Genomic DNA, 13,275 nt, shown 5'->3' with positions numbered 1-13,275 from the left:
TTATAGGGCGGGCAACATTAGGAAGCGTGTCATTCTGCCAGCTGGGAGATTGTGCCGGGTAATAAAATTTGCATCGCCGCCCACTTCGTGTTTCCTTTTATGTCGAGGTCCGGTTGGCCGCTCTGCTTTAGCTTCACGCTATGCTCGCCGTTGTTTTAGTACTGGCTGAGGCTAAGAATGATACGCGCGTCAGGTATCTCTATAGTGAAACAAGCTAGTCCACTTATTTTGCCCTAATACTTACTTGTTGTTACTCATTTGTTCCATTTGTTGAAGTTCTCTTGCAAACGTGCTTTGCTTGCGTGTTCTAGTGTATGGATAAGTAAGGAGATATGTATCGAAATTTAGCTTATTTTGTATAAATGAGAGTTTTACCGGGTAGGAACTACCCATCACGGCATTTAAAGGAACCGGAACCTTGAGTACTCATAACAGCTTTGAGATCAGTCACTTCCAATTTTATGAGCACTCCCAATTGTATAAGCAGCTCAAACTACACATTTTACTTGCTGTTAGAACGAGCGACTGATCTTTTTTTATTCTCAGTTTCATAATTTGTATAAAATCACGCCTCGCTGTTTGCGAAGCTGCGGAACAGTCTGAATTCGGTGAGTGAAAATTTCGCCATGCATCTCTAACGTTCTCCTAAAATTGAAGTATGGTGAGAGTTCGAAGTGGGACGCTCCATCTTACGAGAATACTTACATAGGTGTCTTCTGTGAACGTGTCTTGTGTATGAACGGTTCGTGAATCTCCTGCACTCGTGATCTGGACAACTGCGTAGCCGGAGGGCCTAATGATATTTCTAAAAAAAAATGTCACGATAAAGTTACATGGGGATAATCTCACGTTTGGGCTTCTTTGGGTAAAGGCTGCATTCGCAAAGCATGGCAGCTGACACTTCGAGAGCTGTTTGGTTCGTCACGAAAATGTCCTTCAACTGCATAACCTTCATTCATCGACACAGAAGAAATACTTGACAGGATTCTCCACGCCCAAGTGTCGCAAAGTGGTACAAAACTGTTGTGTACCCGCCGTTTATACCGAATAAAGCAGCCTTCATATTCGCAGAGAAGGTACTCCCACCTTGCCGAGCAGAAGCCGTTCAGTAGCGCTGCTGCAGAGGAGAAAAAGGTTGTCCCGTTCTCCGATAATCCCCCGCTAATACCTCGGCAAAGCGTCGACAGCTTGACGCACTCCAAACCACCCGTGAGGACCGACCGCTCGTTCGCTCGCTGACGTCGGGGAAAGGTCATTTAAAGTGTCGAACACGTTGGCGGCCTCGCAACTAAATAGCATGATGAGTGGCTCGTAATGCGTCTCTCAGCCTCTTTCCAACTGCCAGTTCCGCTGCTCGCATTTCGACTCGGGTAGGTACACGCCTTTATGTATGTATATATTTTTCCTTAACACCGTGCCTTTGTTCACTCGGCACTTCCCAAACGACCTCGTTATGGGTGAGGAAGGGAGGAAGGAAGCACAACGCCGTTGTCACATCATTTTCATGACGCTGCCGTGCCGTTTCTTTTGTTCTTCACGCCGGGGAAGTTTGGCGGATTCTGAACGATAGATGTGCCCTCGAAAGCACCTCGCCGTGTTGATTCTGCGGTGGTCGCCTCAAGAAGCTGTCAGGGAGCATTTTCTTTCGAGCAACGCGCGTTCCCGCCGGGACGCGAGACGTGTAAATTGCTTGTGGAAAGCAATTACGGTCGTTCCGAGCGATGCCATGCTGCCGATGTCCTCGAGGAAGAATAAAACACACAGAACAGAAAAATAGATATCAAACGAAGGAAGCAGCACCGTTCATTGTATACCTCTACGAGTTGTGCGGAGCTCGAACCTCGTCAGTCGGATGATGGGAACCATAACGAAGGGAGGTCGCAACTGAGCAAGCGATAACCCCCCCCCCCCCCCCCCCCCCACCTGCACTGCACGAACTGCCCTGCACGAATTGCGCAGGCCACACCACGACAGACCTTAAACAGCTATGAAATGAAAATTTCCTGGAAGAACCATGGTAGATTAACGTGATGCAAAACAAGGTAGCGCACGGTGTGTTTTATAAAACCGCAATATTAAGAAACGCATTTATAGAAGTGGAATCTCCGTTTTAGTCAATTTCCTTTAGCTGAACCTCACCTAGCACAACGGCGTTTTGACAGCATATTTTAAAAACGCGTTGGCTACATTGAACTGCCTCACCGTATGCAAACGAAGCGACAACAGAAACAGAAGCCACCGCTCCGTCTTTTGCTGGCTATCTCTTTTGACCACATAGTTTCGCTCCCTGGTAGATTTGCACCTCCCACTCGTAAATCAACGCGAGCCGTTCGGGTCAAACCTCGCTGCTCGCGGTGTCTTGAATCGGGACAGCGCCGCGCCGCGGCAGTGACCCTCACTGACCGCCGGAATCCCTGTGATGTCTTCTTGTTTAAACGCTGTTACTGACGCATCCGTTCATTGCTCTGTTCCGTCCGTTGCTTGCGTATGTATACAAAAACGACAGATCGCCTTCACATCCTTGTAGGCTACAGAAAAACACCGCAAAAAGCTATGAAAAAGAAAAAAAAACATATGCGGGCTGCCTCTACGAGCGCTCGCATGTCCTAAGACGGATGAAGTCAGCCGTCCAAGATCCCGAGTCGCGTGACGTAGAAGACGCCTCCCTCTGACGTCTTGTTAGCGCGCGACGCCGTCGCTCAACGTTTCCAAGTACTTCTCGGCGGGGATGCGCAACGAGCAGAGCGGCTGCGCTCCTTTGATCACTGATGAAACGCACAGGGATGCAAGTTGCAGCACAGGCACAAAAACAGTACCATACATACACACAAGTAGTCTTATACGCAAGCACACAAGCACATTCGCATTGTCTTCCGCGTCCATCTTCGCAAGGCGTGAGTGAGACGCACGCTTCTGTTCGCCCTCGCATGGAAGGAGGATCACGTAGCAGGAGGGGAAACGGCAGCGGTAGAAGCGCTTTGTACATATATACGACAGGCGGTACGATCGATGTATATACCACGTCGGGGAATTCCAAGTGAACTTGACTTGGAGCTGCTGCCGACGCCTTTGACGTCTACAAAGTACCCGAGAGGAAACCTTGTTGCGAGCAGAGTGGCATCGGTGATGGAAAGGACGTCTCCGAGCAGATCGATGTGGTTACAAAATAATTCGCCTTTAAGTTTTTTTTGTTTTTTTTTGTACTCCGGTTGTCTTGCTGGGTCCTCTCTACGCTCTTAGAATCTTTGTTGACCACCACGGCATCTAGCTGAGCGTCGTTGACTCGGTGGATGTTTTCGAAAACATCACGTGGTGATGATTTCTCACCTGTAAGCTGTATTCTCCTGTCAACAAAACATGTTTACCTAAGTTTATCTAGGCCTCGTATGAGTTTCACTGAATTGGGGGTTCGGATTCATCGCAGCGACCTCAGATGAGCTTCACTGGAACAGAAGAAAGGAAGGACGACTTCACAAGCCCGAGCCGCAGAGTTTGTGGCTTTCAGCAATGGTACTCTCCTAGAACTATTGGTTTCCTCTCGCTCACACTAGCATTTATTCAGCTTGGACATAAAAGAAAGTCGACGCTGTCTTAATTGTTTACATTTATATCCTCCAAGTAAGACGCTTAACGCATTGCTTAGGTTATCATCTTTCAATTCTTTTGTTGGCTATCGCAAGGAGTCCGTTGACTCACAAACAGGTCTAAAGTGCACGAAGAGTTTTTCATAAAGCGATTGATTTTTAAGAATGTAGGTCAAATGCTACCACAGTTGACTCACAGGACCGTGCACTGTAAGATTCTAGTTAAGCTCGCGTTAGTTGATGCGTTTCAGCAACAAACCACTATGCTTTACAGCTCTCAGAAGCAATCGCACAGTCCTAATGATGTATGTCCGCCGACGCCGCAGAGTCTGTATGCAAACATGCTTGGGGATTTTTATTTTTAGCCTCATTGCGCTTAGAAATCACAAAGGAGGCGGACGGCGGGCTTTCAACAATCCTCGCAAAAACAGACTAGTCGGTATGTCTGACGCCAGTTTTTTTTTGTTTTTTTTTTTTGCCTCGTGCCATTCGCGGAGAGTGATGTCACTTCTTTGTCCTCAGTGCCATTCGTCTGTTCTGACGTCAGGTTTCACTGACCTTGCCGCCGCGGTGTGGCATTGAGGAGTAACCGCGCTTTCAAGAAGAGCCGACATCTACAACCTATAGCCTTCGTGAAGTGTGCATCTGGAAATGCAATCGGATAATCATTGACCTTGTCAAGGTCACCCGAGTTAGCGACTTCCGAGAAATCCCGGTGTACTGGGCCAAGAAAGAAACATAGAAAATGGTCGCGGCGGTAGCGCAACAAACGCGAAAGCGCAGCTGGGACTTACGTAAGCGCAGTTGCTGAACAAGAAGACATTGTATTAAACCAGTTGTGGGACAACAACGCATTCGGTCTTTCTGAGAGGCCAAGTGGGGTAGTTCTAGTGAGTGACGCAAATGCATGTCCACGTCGGAAACCCAGTTGTTGTTGTAAGCCACATTTTTTGCGGCTGTTGCCAACGTGCTACTCCGAGCATTTCTTTGTAGCAGTTTATTTCCTTGCAGGATAATCACGCCATTACCTTGCGCTGTGGTCGTTCCTGCGCGACAGACTCAAATTCACTAACAATTTTCGCATCGGACTACCTCTACTGGAGCAGAGTTGGCCGCACTTCTTGCAGCGGTACAGTATATCTTACAAAAATCACCTCAAAAATGGGCTGTTTTCTGTGATTCAAAAGCTGCCCTACAATGTCTTCAATCTGCTTTGAGACATAGCGACCATGAGCAACTTACAGCGGAGATACGATATCTGCACCACCAGGCAATCGAACAAGATCATGAAATCATCTTCCAGTGGGTACCAGGCCATAGCGGCATTGTTGGTAACGCCTTAGCTGACGATGCTGCTCGATCGGCTCACGATACAACCAACACTGTCCGCATACCACTGACAAGAGCTGACGCAGCAAGGCACCTTCAACTGCTCGCCCGAAACCTGACTGTAACGTCGTGGTCTGCCCCTGAAGGTTGGACACCCCGCTCGCATCACTTCAACATCTTGCTCCAACATCATATACCATTCGGCCTCCCCCGCGGTGATACTACGCTGTTGTGCCGCCTGTGGCTGGGAGTGGCGTTCACAAACGCCTATTCCCATCTCATCGCAATGGCTGACTCTCCTGCGTGTGACCAGTGCGGTTGTGACGAAACGATCAGCCACATCCTCTGTGACTGCCCTCGTTTTGAGCGAGAGCGCGGTTTCCTAAGTGCTTCTCTGCTCCGCTTGGACTCGCGTCCTTTAACAGAGTCTAACGCTCTGGGGCCTTGGACACAACCTTCCAGACAACGGAAAGCGGTGAAAGCGCTCCTGACTTTCTTAAGGGACTCGGGGTTGCATTCCCGCCTATAATCTTTAAGTTTTCAGTGCGCGCCCTCTGTCTCTGTGACATAGTGGTCGCTGGACACTTAGACAACTCATTTCCTTGCCGCTCTTTTTCCTTTTTTCCCCTTTGTTCCCCTCCCCAAGTGTAGGGTACCCAACTGGGCATCGCCTGGTTAACCTCCCTGCCTTTCCGTCCTTTTCTCTCTCTCTCTCTCTCTCTCTCTCTCTCTACCTTAAGACCCGAATCTCGTAACAAAACATCATTTTTTGGCAAACTTGCGCCGCGTCCCACATGAAAGTTCTCAGGGATGAATTATGTACCGTGGCTTATAGATACCGTAAGAACTAATTATGGCCAACAATAGCTCTTCATAATGGCAGTTCCCAAAGCAGCTAAACATTCTCTTTAACAGGAACCCATATTTGTGGGCTTGATATTTTCATATTGCATGAATTCGTGTCATTAGTGCTCCGTGCGGTCTATTTTTCGTGCTGTAAGATGTAGAACTAGTCCTACAGTGATGTCACAATATATTTAGTTTGTAAAAGAAATAAACTTTACTTAGCTTTATGAACTTCTGGTATCACAGGCCGTGACTTTGTATATGGAGACCGTTGCAGTAGTTTATTGCATGAAATGTAACACTTGCTACTGGATATATTTTATGTGAAAGGAAAACCGTTTGCGGACATGCATATAAGGTCGCACTCAGTACAAAACTTAAACTGCGGCGCGCAAGATGAGAATCTCAATTCACGAAGCGATGCGACCCCAGCAGTCCTGGAAAGTTCTAAATTTAGAGGCCGATGACAAGGGACGAGTAGTCTGAAAAGTTCTGCGTGTTTTGTGCTCTGTGAAAAGGGGCTTTGATTTTCTATAAAGCGGAAACCTAATTTGGTTCAATCCGAACGCGTTGCACGTCATATCGAACGCCATAGTACCAGGGGTCGCGGACCTGCTAGTCTGTATGAGTGCAGCTTTTTCCTCTTAAACTTTTTTATATATACACCAGTGGGAATAAACAAATAAAGCTTTGTTATTATTTGCAACTCAGTTTGACGAACACTGAGCTGACGGCGCTGAAAGCCGACTGCAGAGATCATTGCGCACAAGGGCTTGCAAAAATGAGGCACATGCTTTGTTTAGAACACTCTCTCGAATAAACAACACTATTCACTCATCGAGTTCGGCTCTTGGACATTGCCGCGCCACGGAGCTAGCGCGCGTCAGAGAAGCGACGGCAAGGACCGAGAGCGCAGTCCAAGAGTACCGGTCACCTCTTCAGCTCCGCCCACATAGACGCGGAGTGACAGGTCTGCTCAGAGACAAGCACAAGCGACGCATTTCTTCTCGATCATCGTTTTCTCTCCGGCTAAGCAGGCAAGGGCGGTTGGGGGGGGGGGGGGGGGGGGGGTTCTCTTTGGCGCTCGCCCGCTGGGGTTCGACGCGTCCATACTCGCGTCCTACTCGTCCCTCGCATTATTTGCTCGTGTGTGCATACCACGCCACGAACAGCATACGCATAATACAACTGCATACGGAAAGATTTGCAGAGAGAACTCCTGCCGGACGAAACGGCGATTTCTCTCCCGACAGAGGTTGATCACCCGGACCACGCCTGTGCGCGGCGTCGGCGATTGGCTTAGCCGCGACTGCGCTGGGAATGCCAGTCGGACGCGATCTGCGTTCCTATTCCTCTCTTCTTTTTCTTCTTCATTTTTCTTTAGTTTTGCGCGCCTGGATGTCGCGGCCGCCGACAGACCACCCGGTGCCTGCTCACTCTTCCTCCGATTATGACATGCGGCTCAGCGAGAAGAACAGTATGCACTCCATGCTGCGACTATCGGCGGAAATCGAATGATAAATACATTCCGCTGCGTCGGGTCTGGAAGAGTTGGCTCCGAATATTTGCATGACGTTGCAGCTTGCTCTGACAGGTGGCGGAAGAAAAAAACAAGGTCTGACATGTTTGTGGCTATCGCGTGCGCGACTGAAACGCAATGATAGCGTGCCTTGATGTTTTTTGTTGCTCGCTTAAGGAAGAAACTGACTAGGAACGGGAGGAGTGGATGCATTAGATTTAGAGCAGAGACAAAGACGGGATTTTAATGAGGACGGGAGGCGTTCCGATGGAGTTAGCACTGGAAAAGTTAGCGCCGCATATTTGCAGAGCTCGTGTATCTTCGCCTGGTGCAGAACGAAACAAGCACGAGGTGTGGCATGTTTATGCGCGAAACTTGCGCGTCTGGAGACCATTTACTCTTCGTTATCTTCAGTTGCTTTTTTTTTTTGAGCGCTTCTTTGATGAACGATGAAGCAGATTAGGGCGCGATGTATTTAGAAACAAAAGCAGAAATTTTCCAAGCACAGGAGGCGTCACCTTACTTTACCGGCTTTCCTTCTCTCAGACTAACTCTGAGTTAATTATCTCTCTTTTTCTCCTGGAAAATGAAGAAAAAGAGAGAAGAAATTATCTGTGACATCATCATGTAAAAAAAAAAGTATTTGGAAGAAGCTCAAATAAGATGCACGCCAAAGAGAAACGATAAGAAGTTTTGAAAAAAAAAAACATTTACAGATGTTCACGATAGCTTTTGCCGTCGCAAGGCGGACATTTTAGACACGCCACACAGTTCCCCAGCTTTTTCAGCGGCTACGCTGGTTGACACTTACGCCGGTAGCATGGTTCACTCGTAGAAAACAGGCGCTCTAGCAGCCCGTACGCTCGCGCATACCCCATTACCTGCACCGGGAAGCCTTCACGGCTTTCCACTATAACGCACAGCCTCCAGCATCTCCACCGGCGCTCTCCCAAGCGGAGGAACTCGGAGAACTGCAGGCAAAGTGTCTGAGCGGCAGGCCAACCTCCCGCTGGGCCTGAAGACGCCGCTTTGTCACGCGGCTTCGCAGTGGTGGCGGTAGCAGCCGCTGGTTTATTGGAGAATTCCGCATTCACCCCGGTGCGCACGGGAGGAGGGGTCAGTGGGTCGAAGAATTGGCGGCGCGACTCTCAAGCAGGGAACACATGTGCGACAACTTCGGCGACGCGCCGCACCGATCGTCGCGTGCGATCTGCCATCCCACTGCAAGCAGGGACACACGGAGCGGTGAGCATCGCTGCGCCGCTCTACCCAAGCTCCGCCCACAACCGCTGTCACACTTCGCCGCCGTGCAGCGGTGCCTCAGCGCTGCTTGTGATCGTGTACAAATATCCCAAGAAAATACAAGATTGCCTTGTTATCAGAAAGTCTGCTCGAGCAGCGACAAAGCATGCCTGCTTATGTTGCGAGCTTTCGGCAACGGCACCGCTCGCGGGCGCTCTGGGCGACGAGCTCTGCTACTGCCTGGCTGCCGTAGTCGTCGCTAGGCCTATAGCCTCTTTCGTATCGAAGCCGCAGCGGCCGACGCTTCGGAAGTCGCCTGAGCTATAATAAAAGGCCTACTCCACACATCGCTCTACTGTCAACAGCATGATCTCACAATAAAGTAATAATATGGTCAATTTCCGCGACGCCTTCGGCAGCGAAGCGAGCGGGCGCCAGGCGAGCCGGCCAGCGGCAGCTGCGAAGCGGTTGTGGAAAGAAGTTTGCTTGTATCGCAGTCGTTACCTTTAGCAGCAGCTCAGTACTGGTCAGCGATCCTCAAAAATGACATATTCTTTCACATTTCTCATCCCAGGGTTTATTATTTAAGTCAAGAACACACTTTAGCTCGTTTTTATGGCACCGGCAGACGGGATGGCTCGGCCCCGAGCGCCCTGAGCATCGCGCTCTACGTCATCATGACGCTGCCGCTCTCTGCGCTCGCATTGGCTCCTGCTTCCCGTCGTTGCGTTTGTCGCATGCGGCTCGTCGTTGGCATCCAGCAGGTTGGACGCATGCGACGAGCTGCGTTCGGTCGTTGCGACGACGGTCGCAACGACGCGCCGCAGCGAATCGCACGCACTTTTCGCACATGTGTCCCCGCCTTCATACACGCAGGGCCAGCGATGCGTGCATGCACCGTGGCGTATTATGCGCGTCAGTCGGATATCTGTGAAATACGACGTTCTTATCGCGGCGGAGCCCTCAGCCACCTGGCTGGAGTGAGCCGGAGATAAAGTAAATAAGGCGGTATACGCAAAGGTGATGAATGCGAACGATGCGTTTCGTGACAAGGGCGCTGTGGCTCGTTAATGGCACAATCAGGGCAGCGCAAGTTTTATATGCATTTGCGGTGGTGACAGCGGTATGGAGCAACGACCCGAGGGGATATGCGGCTGCTGCTACTGCGGGGCTAAGTGCGTTTCGACGAGGTCAAAGGGTCACAGAGGTCAGGATGTTGAAAGGAGCACATCGATGCACCCATTAGCTCTGCGAAACTCAAGCTTGTGAAGGCGTTAGCATGCATAAATTTGTTGACAAGAAACTTGGACTCCTAACTGTCGTCAGATATCGGCGTGCTCAGATAACCGATGGTGGCTCAGGGCAACAGAGCGGTTTCCAAGATAAGGTAATTGACAACTTGCAGAAATGTGAGCGCCGTCTACAGTACAGCGCCGAAAGCTGCAGTTCTTTGGGTGCGAGACTATTTGTGTGGAAAAGATGGCACCTCGCTAGCTTGGCTAGCTTGGCGGAGCTTGGTTGGTGCCCTTTCTTCGCGTTTGAAAACTTCCAAGTTTTGACCATTGTGCCTCTGCCAAACGTATTTTTCGAGCCCTGCGCGACTGTGAACCCTGTGCGTGCAAAATGATTGAAGAAGACGGCATACCATTTGCATTTTCGTCAACCAGGTGGACGACAGACGCGTCGCAGTGTACAATAACAAGCGACAGCGTGTGGATCTATTTGAACTCGCTTGCGCCGACCGTGCGTGAGGCGCATCGTGGCTGGGCCCTCAAAGAGGAAGGGTACGTAAAGAACGTTATGCTAAACGTTCTCACCGCCGACGCGGAACTCGGTCTTGTGCGTGCGGCGTGCGCGCCATCCATGAAGACGGGCGTCTACACTGTGTCGGCGTGGTACTTCCGTGCTACAGGTGCCATCGCTGGAGCTCACTTCGAATGGGTTGCAGGGTAAGAGACTTTTTACTTGTTAGCAGTTCTCGCGGATGCGATGTCGACACGCTAAAACCGCTCACGCTTAACCGAAAACTATGCCATATGCGAAACTCCGAAAGTCAGCTTCCCTGCGTAACTTTAGCATGGTCGCTTGGCCTGACGAAGCGACAAACTGTGTGTAGCGTTGCTTCTGTCTGAATATTCACGCCCTCTCCCTACACATTTTCCGAGCACTGCTGATTGCAGCTGCGCTTCTAGTGCCGCAGGTGTCTCGCTAACAGTTACTTGGCTCCTGAAATGCTTGAGAGAAAATCGGCTTTGCTACAAAATCGCCAAATGAGGCGCCACGCCTACGAGCGCGGGGCTGCGTGCCTTCCCCGGCCGCGCTGTTTCGGCTTCGAGCGTGCGCGGGCCCAAAGTTTCTTTCGCTGCAGCGGCGGCAAGAATCGCATTTTATAAAATCTAGAAACTGACATGAGCTACAAACCTCGAAATAAGTAAGGCACCCAGCTGTAGCTGGTAAAATTTTAACTATTAGATATTAACCAACCTGCTAATTAGCACATCCTAGCTGTTTTCTAATGCACATAACCACTGACAGTACAGTAGATCTCCTAAATTACATAGAAGATGGCGATACAGAAGGGCACAAACTCAAAGTATGAAAAATACCTGCATTATCTCTTTCAGGCTGAGCGAGACATGCCAGCATGTTGCGGGCCTCTTGTTCACTGTTGCTGACAAGAACCCTGTACCAGATGAGAACAAGCCATCCTGCACAGACTTGCCGTGCAAGTGGATAGTTCCTGCAGAAGGTTTGCATCATTGTGCAAGAAGCTAAGCACTGTCCATTTTCTTGAGTTTGAAGGTTTGGAGTTTACTAGTTGAAATGGATAAAATGTCAGGGCAGGCATAAATGCTCAGCTTGCTACTGCTGCCTGCATAATACCGAGCCATTTTGTGGAAAGTAGGCGGATACAAGAACTGGGTGTGCATAAAAGTGTGTAAAATAACACTGAGATGCTCAATTTGTTTCCATTTCAGCAAGGAAACCTGCAGTAAGAGTGCCCCTCCAGAAAATTTCGTTCCAGAGGAATGTTATCAATAAGCCAGCCTCCGTGAAGCGGCTGCGTGACTACGATCCCTGTCAAAAAGTGCAATGTGGTCAAGACATTGCTAAACTGAAAGCAAGCCTTGCTGCTGCATGCCCAACACTGCACGCATTACGTTATATGTGCTCCAGTGAAAGCGAGCAGGCAGTGAAAAAAGAAGCAGCAAATGCCTTGCCGCAGCTGAGCGATGAGGAAGACTTGTGGAACCAACGTGCCACAGAATTTGTTGCAGCTCATTTCAAGTCTTTGCTGGCACCATCATTTCCTGAAAGGAAGCACATATGCATGCACACACTGGGGCAAGCCAACAATAAGCAATGGTTTGTAGAAAGGACCGGCCGCTTAACAGCCTCGGTATTTAAGAGGATATGTCGCTGAACAAAAGTGGATGGCTTATTGAAGACTCTACTGTATCCAAGTGATAAAGCAGTGTCAGAAGCAATGGCATATGGTCGGCTACATGAAGTCTCGGCTGTAGAGTCATATGTGGCGCTGATGCAAGCCCAAGGATTCAGTATAGAAGTTGAAGAGACTGGCTTGCACATTCACGAGGAATAGGGGTTCCTAGCAGCATCGCCAGACAGAATCGTCAGAGTTGATGGGCAAGAGGGCTTGCTTGAAGTGAAGTGCCCGTACTCCAAGAAGGGGATGCCGGCTGAAACAGCATGCAATGATCCGACGTTTTGCTGCAAGATTGTGAATGGGGACGTTGTTTTGAAACGAGATCACTCCTATTATTTTCAAGTGCAAGGGCAGATGGCTGTCACCGGACACAAGTGGTGCGATTTCGTCATTTGGACTGAGAACGAACAGCTTGACATGCCAGCACACATTCATTGGGAGCGCATTGATTTTGACGAGTCCTTTTGGAAGCAGGATATGCTACCTGCCCTGCTGCACTTTGCACACCATGCACTCATCCCCGAGATGCTGACAAAGCGAGTTAAAAGACTTGGGAAACTGTACACATGCGGGCAGTATGTCTCCTATAAGAAACTACAGCAGGGTTTTTATGTCTGCCAACTTGCAGATGAGGGCCTAACAATGAAAATCAGAAAGCTGAAGTGAGCTGATGAGAAGGCAGACTATACAATACTTGCAAGCCCGTAAGCCACTGTGAACCACCGCGAGAAAAATATATGTTACTTTCATTGAAAATGTAAAGTCTTGGTCAAAAGTATTAAGGCCACAGAGAAATGAATGTTCGGTTTAGGTTTGGTTTATGGGGTTTAACGTCCCAAAGCAACTCAGGCTATGAGAAACGCCGTAGTGAAGGGCTCTGGAAATTTCGACCACCTGGGGTTCCTTCACGTGCACTGACATCGCACAGTACACGGGCCTCTAGAATTTCTCCTCCAAAGAAATTCTAGCCGCCGTGGCCAGGATCGAACCCGCGTCTTTTGGGTCAGCAGCCAAGCACCATAACCACTGAGCCACCGCGGTGGCAAATGAATGTTCCTAGAATGCCCCATGTAGCAGATTGTTAGGCCAAGCAGGAAGCTTCTCTACCGCAAGAAGGAACACTCGAACATCACATTGAACTTCGAAAGGCCTCATCCGTCGGCCGCTAACCTCATCGAAATTTCCGTCGACGGCGTTTCTGTCATGGCGCTTGTCGACTCTAGTGCTGCGGTTTCTGTCATGGACGCAAAGCTGTGTAGTTGTCTAAGAAAAGTAAGGACACCAATTGCTGGACTCTCAATGTGCAC

The 13,275-nt window shown here is 49.5% G+C and overlaps 1 pseudogene; it reads left to right on the top strand.

The window, feature by feature from the left end:
- Nucleotides 1–10,143: 10,143 nt before the first annotated feature.
- LOC149358833 (uncharacterized) lies at nucleotides 10,144–12,687 on the top strand (annotated as a pseudogene).
- Nucleotides 12,688–13,275: the final 588 nt, after the last annotated feature.

Source organism: Amblyomma mixtum, chromosome 2, assembly GCF_055824585.1.
Source record: "Amblyomma mixtum isolate Tamu chromosome 2, ASM5582458v1, whole genome shotgun sequence".
Lineage (NCBI taxonomy): Eukaryota > Metazoa > Arthropoda > Arachnida > Ixodida > Ixodidae > Amblyomma > Amblyomma mixtum.
Note: the sequence above shows the minus strand (reverse complement) of the source record. Positions and strands in the feature narration are given on the sequence as shown.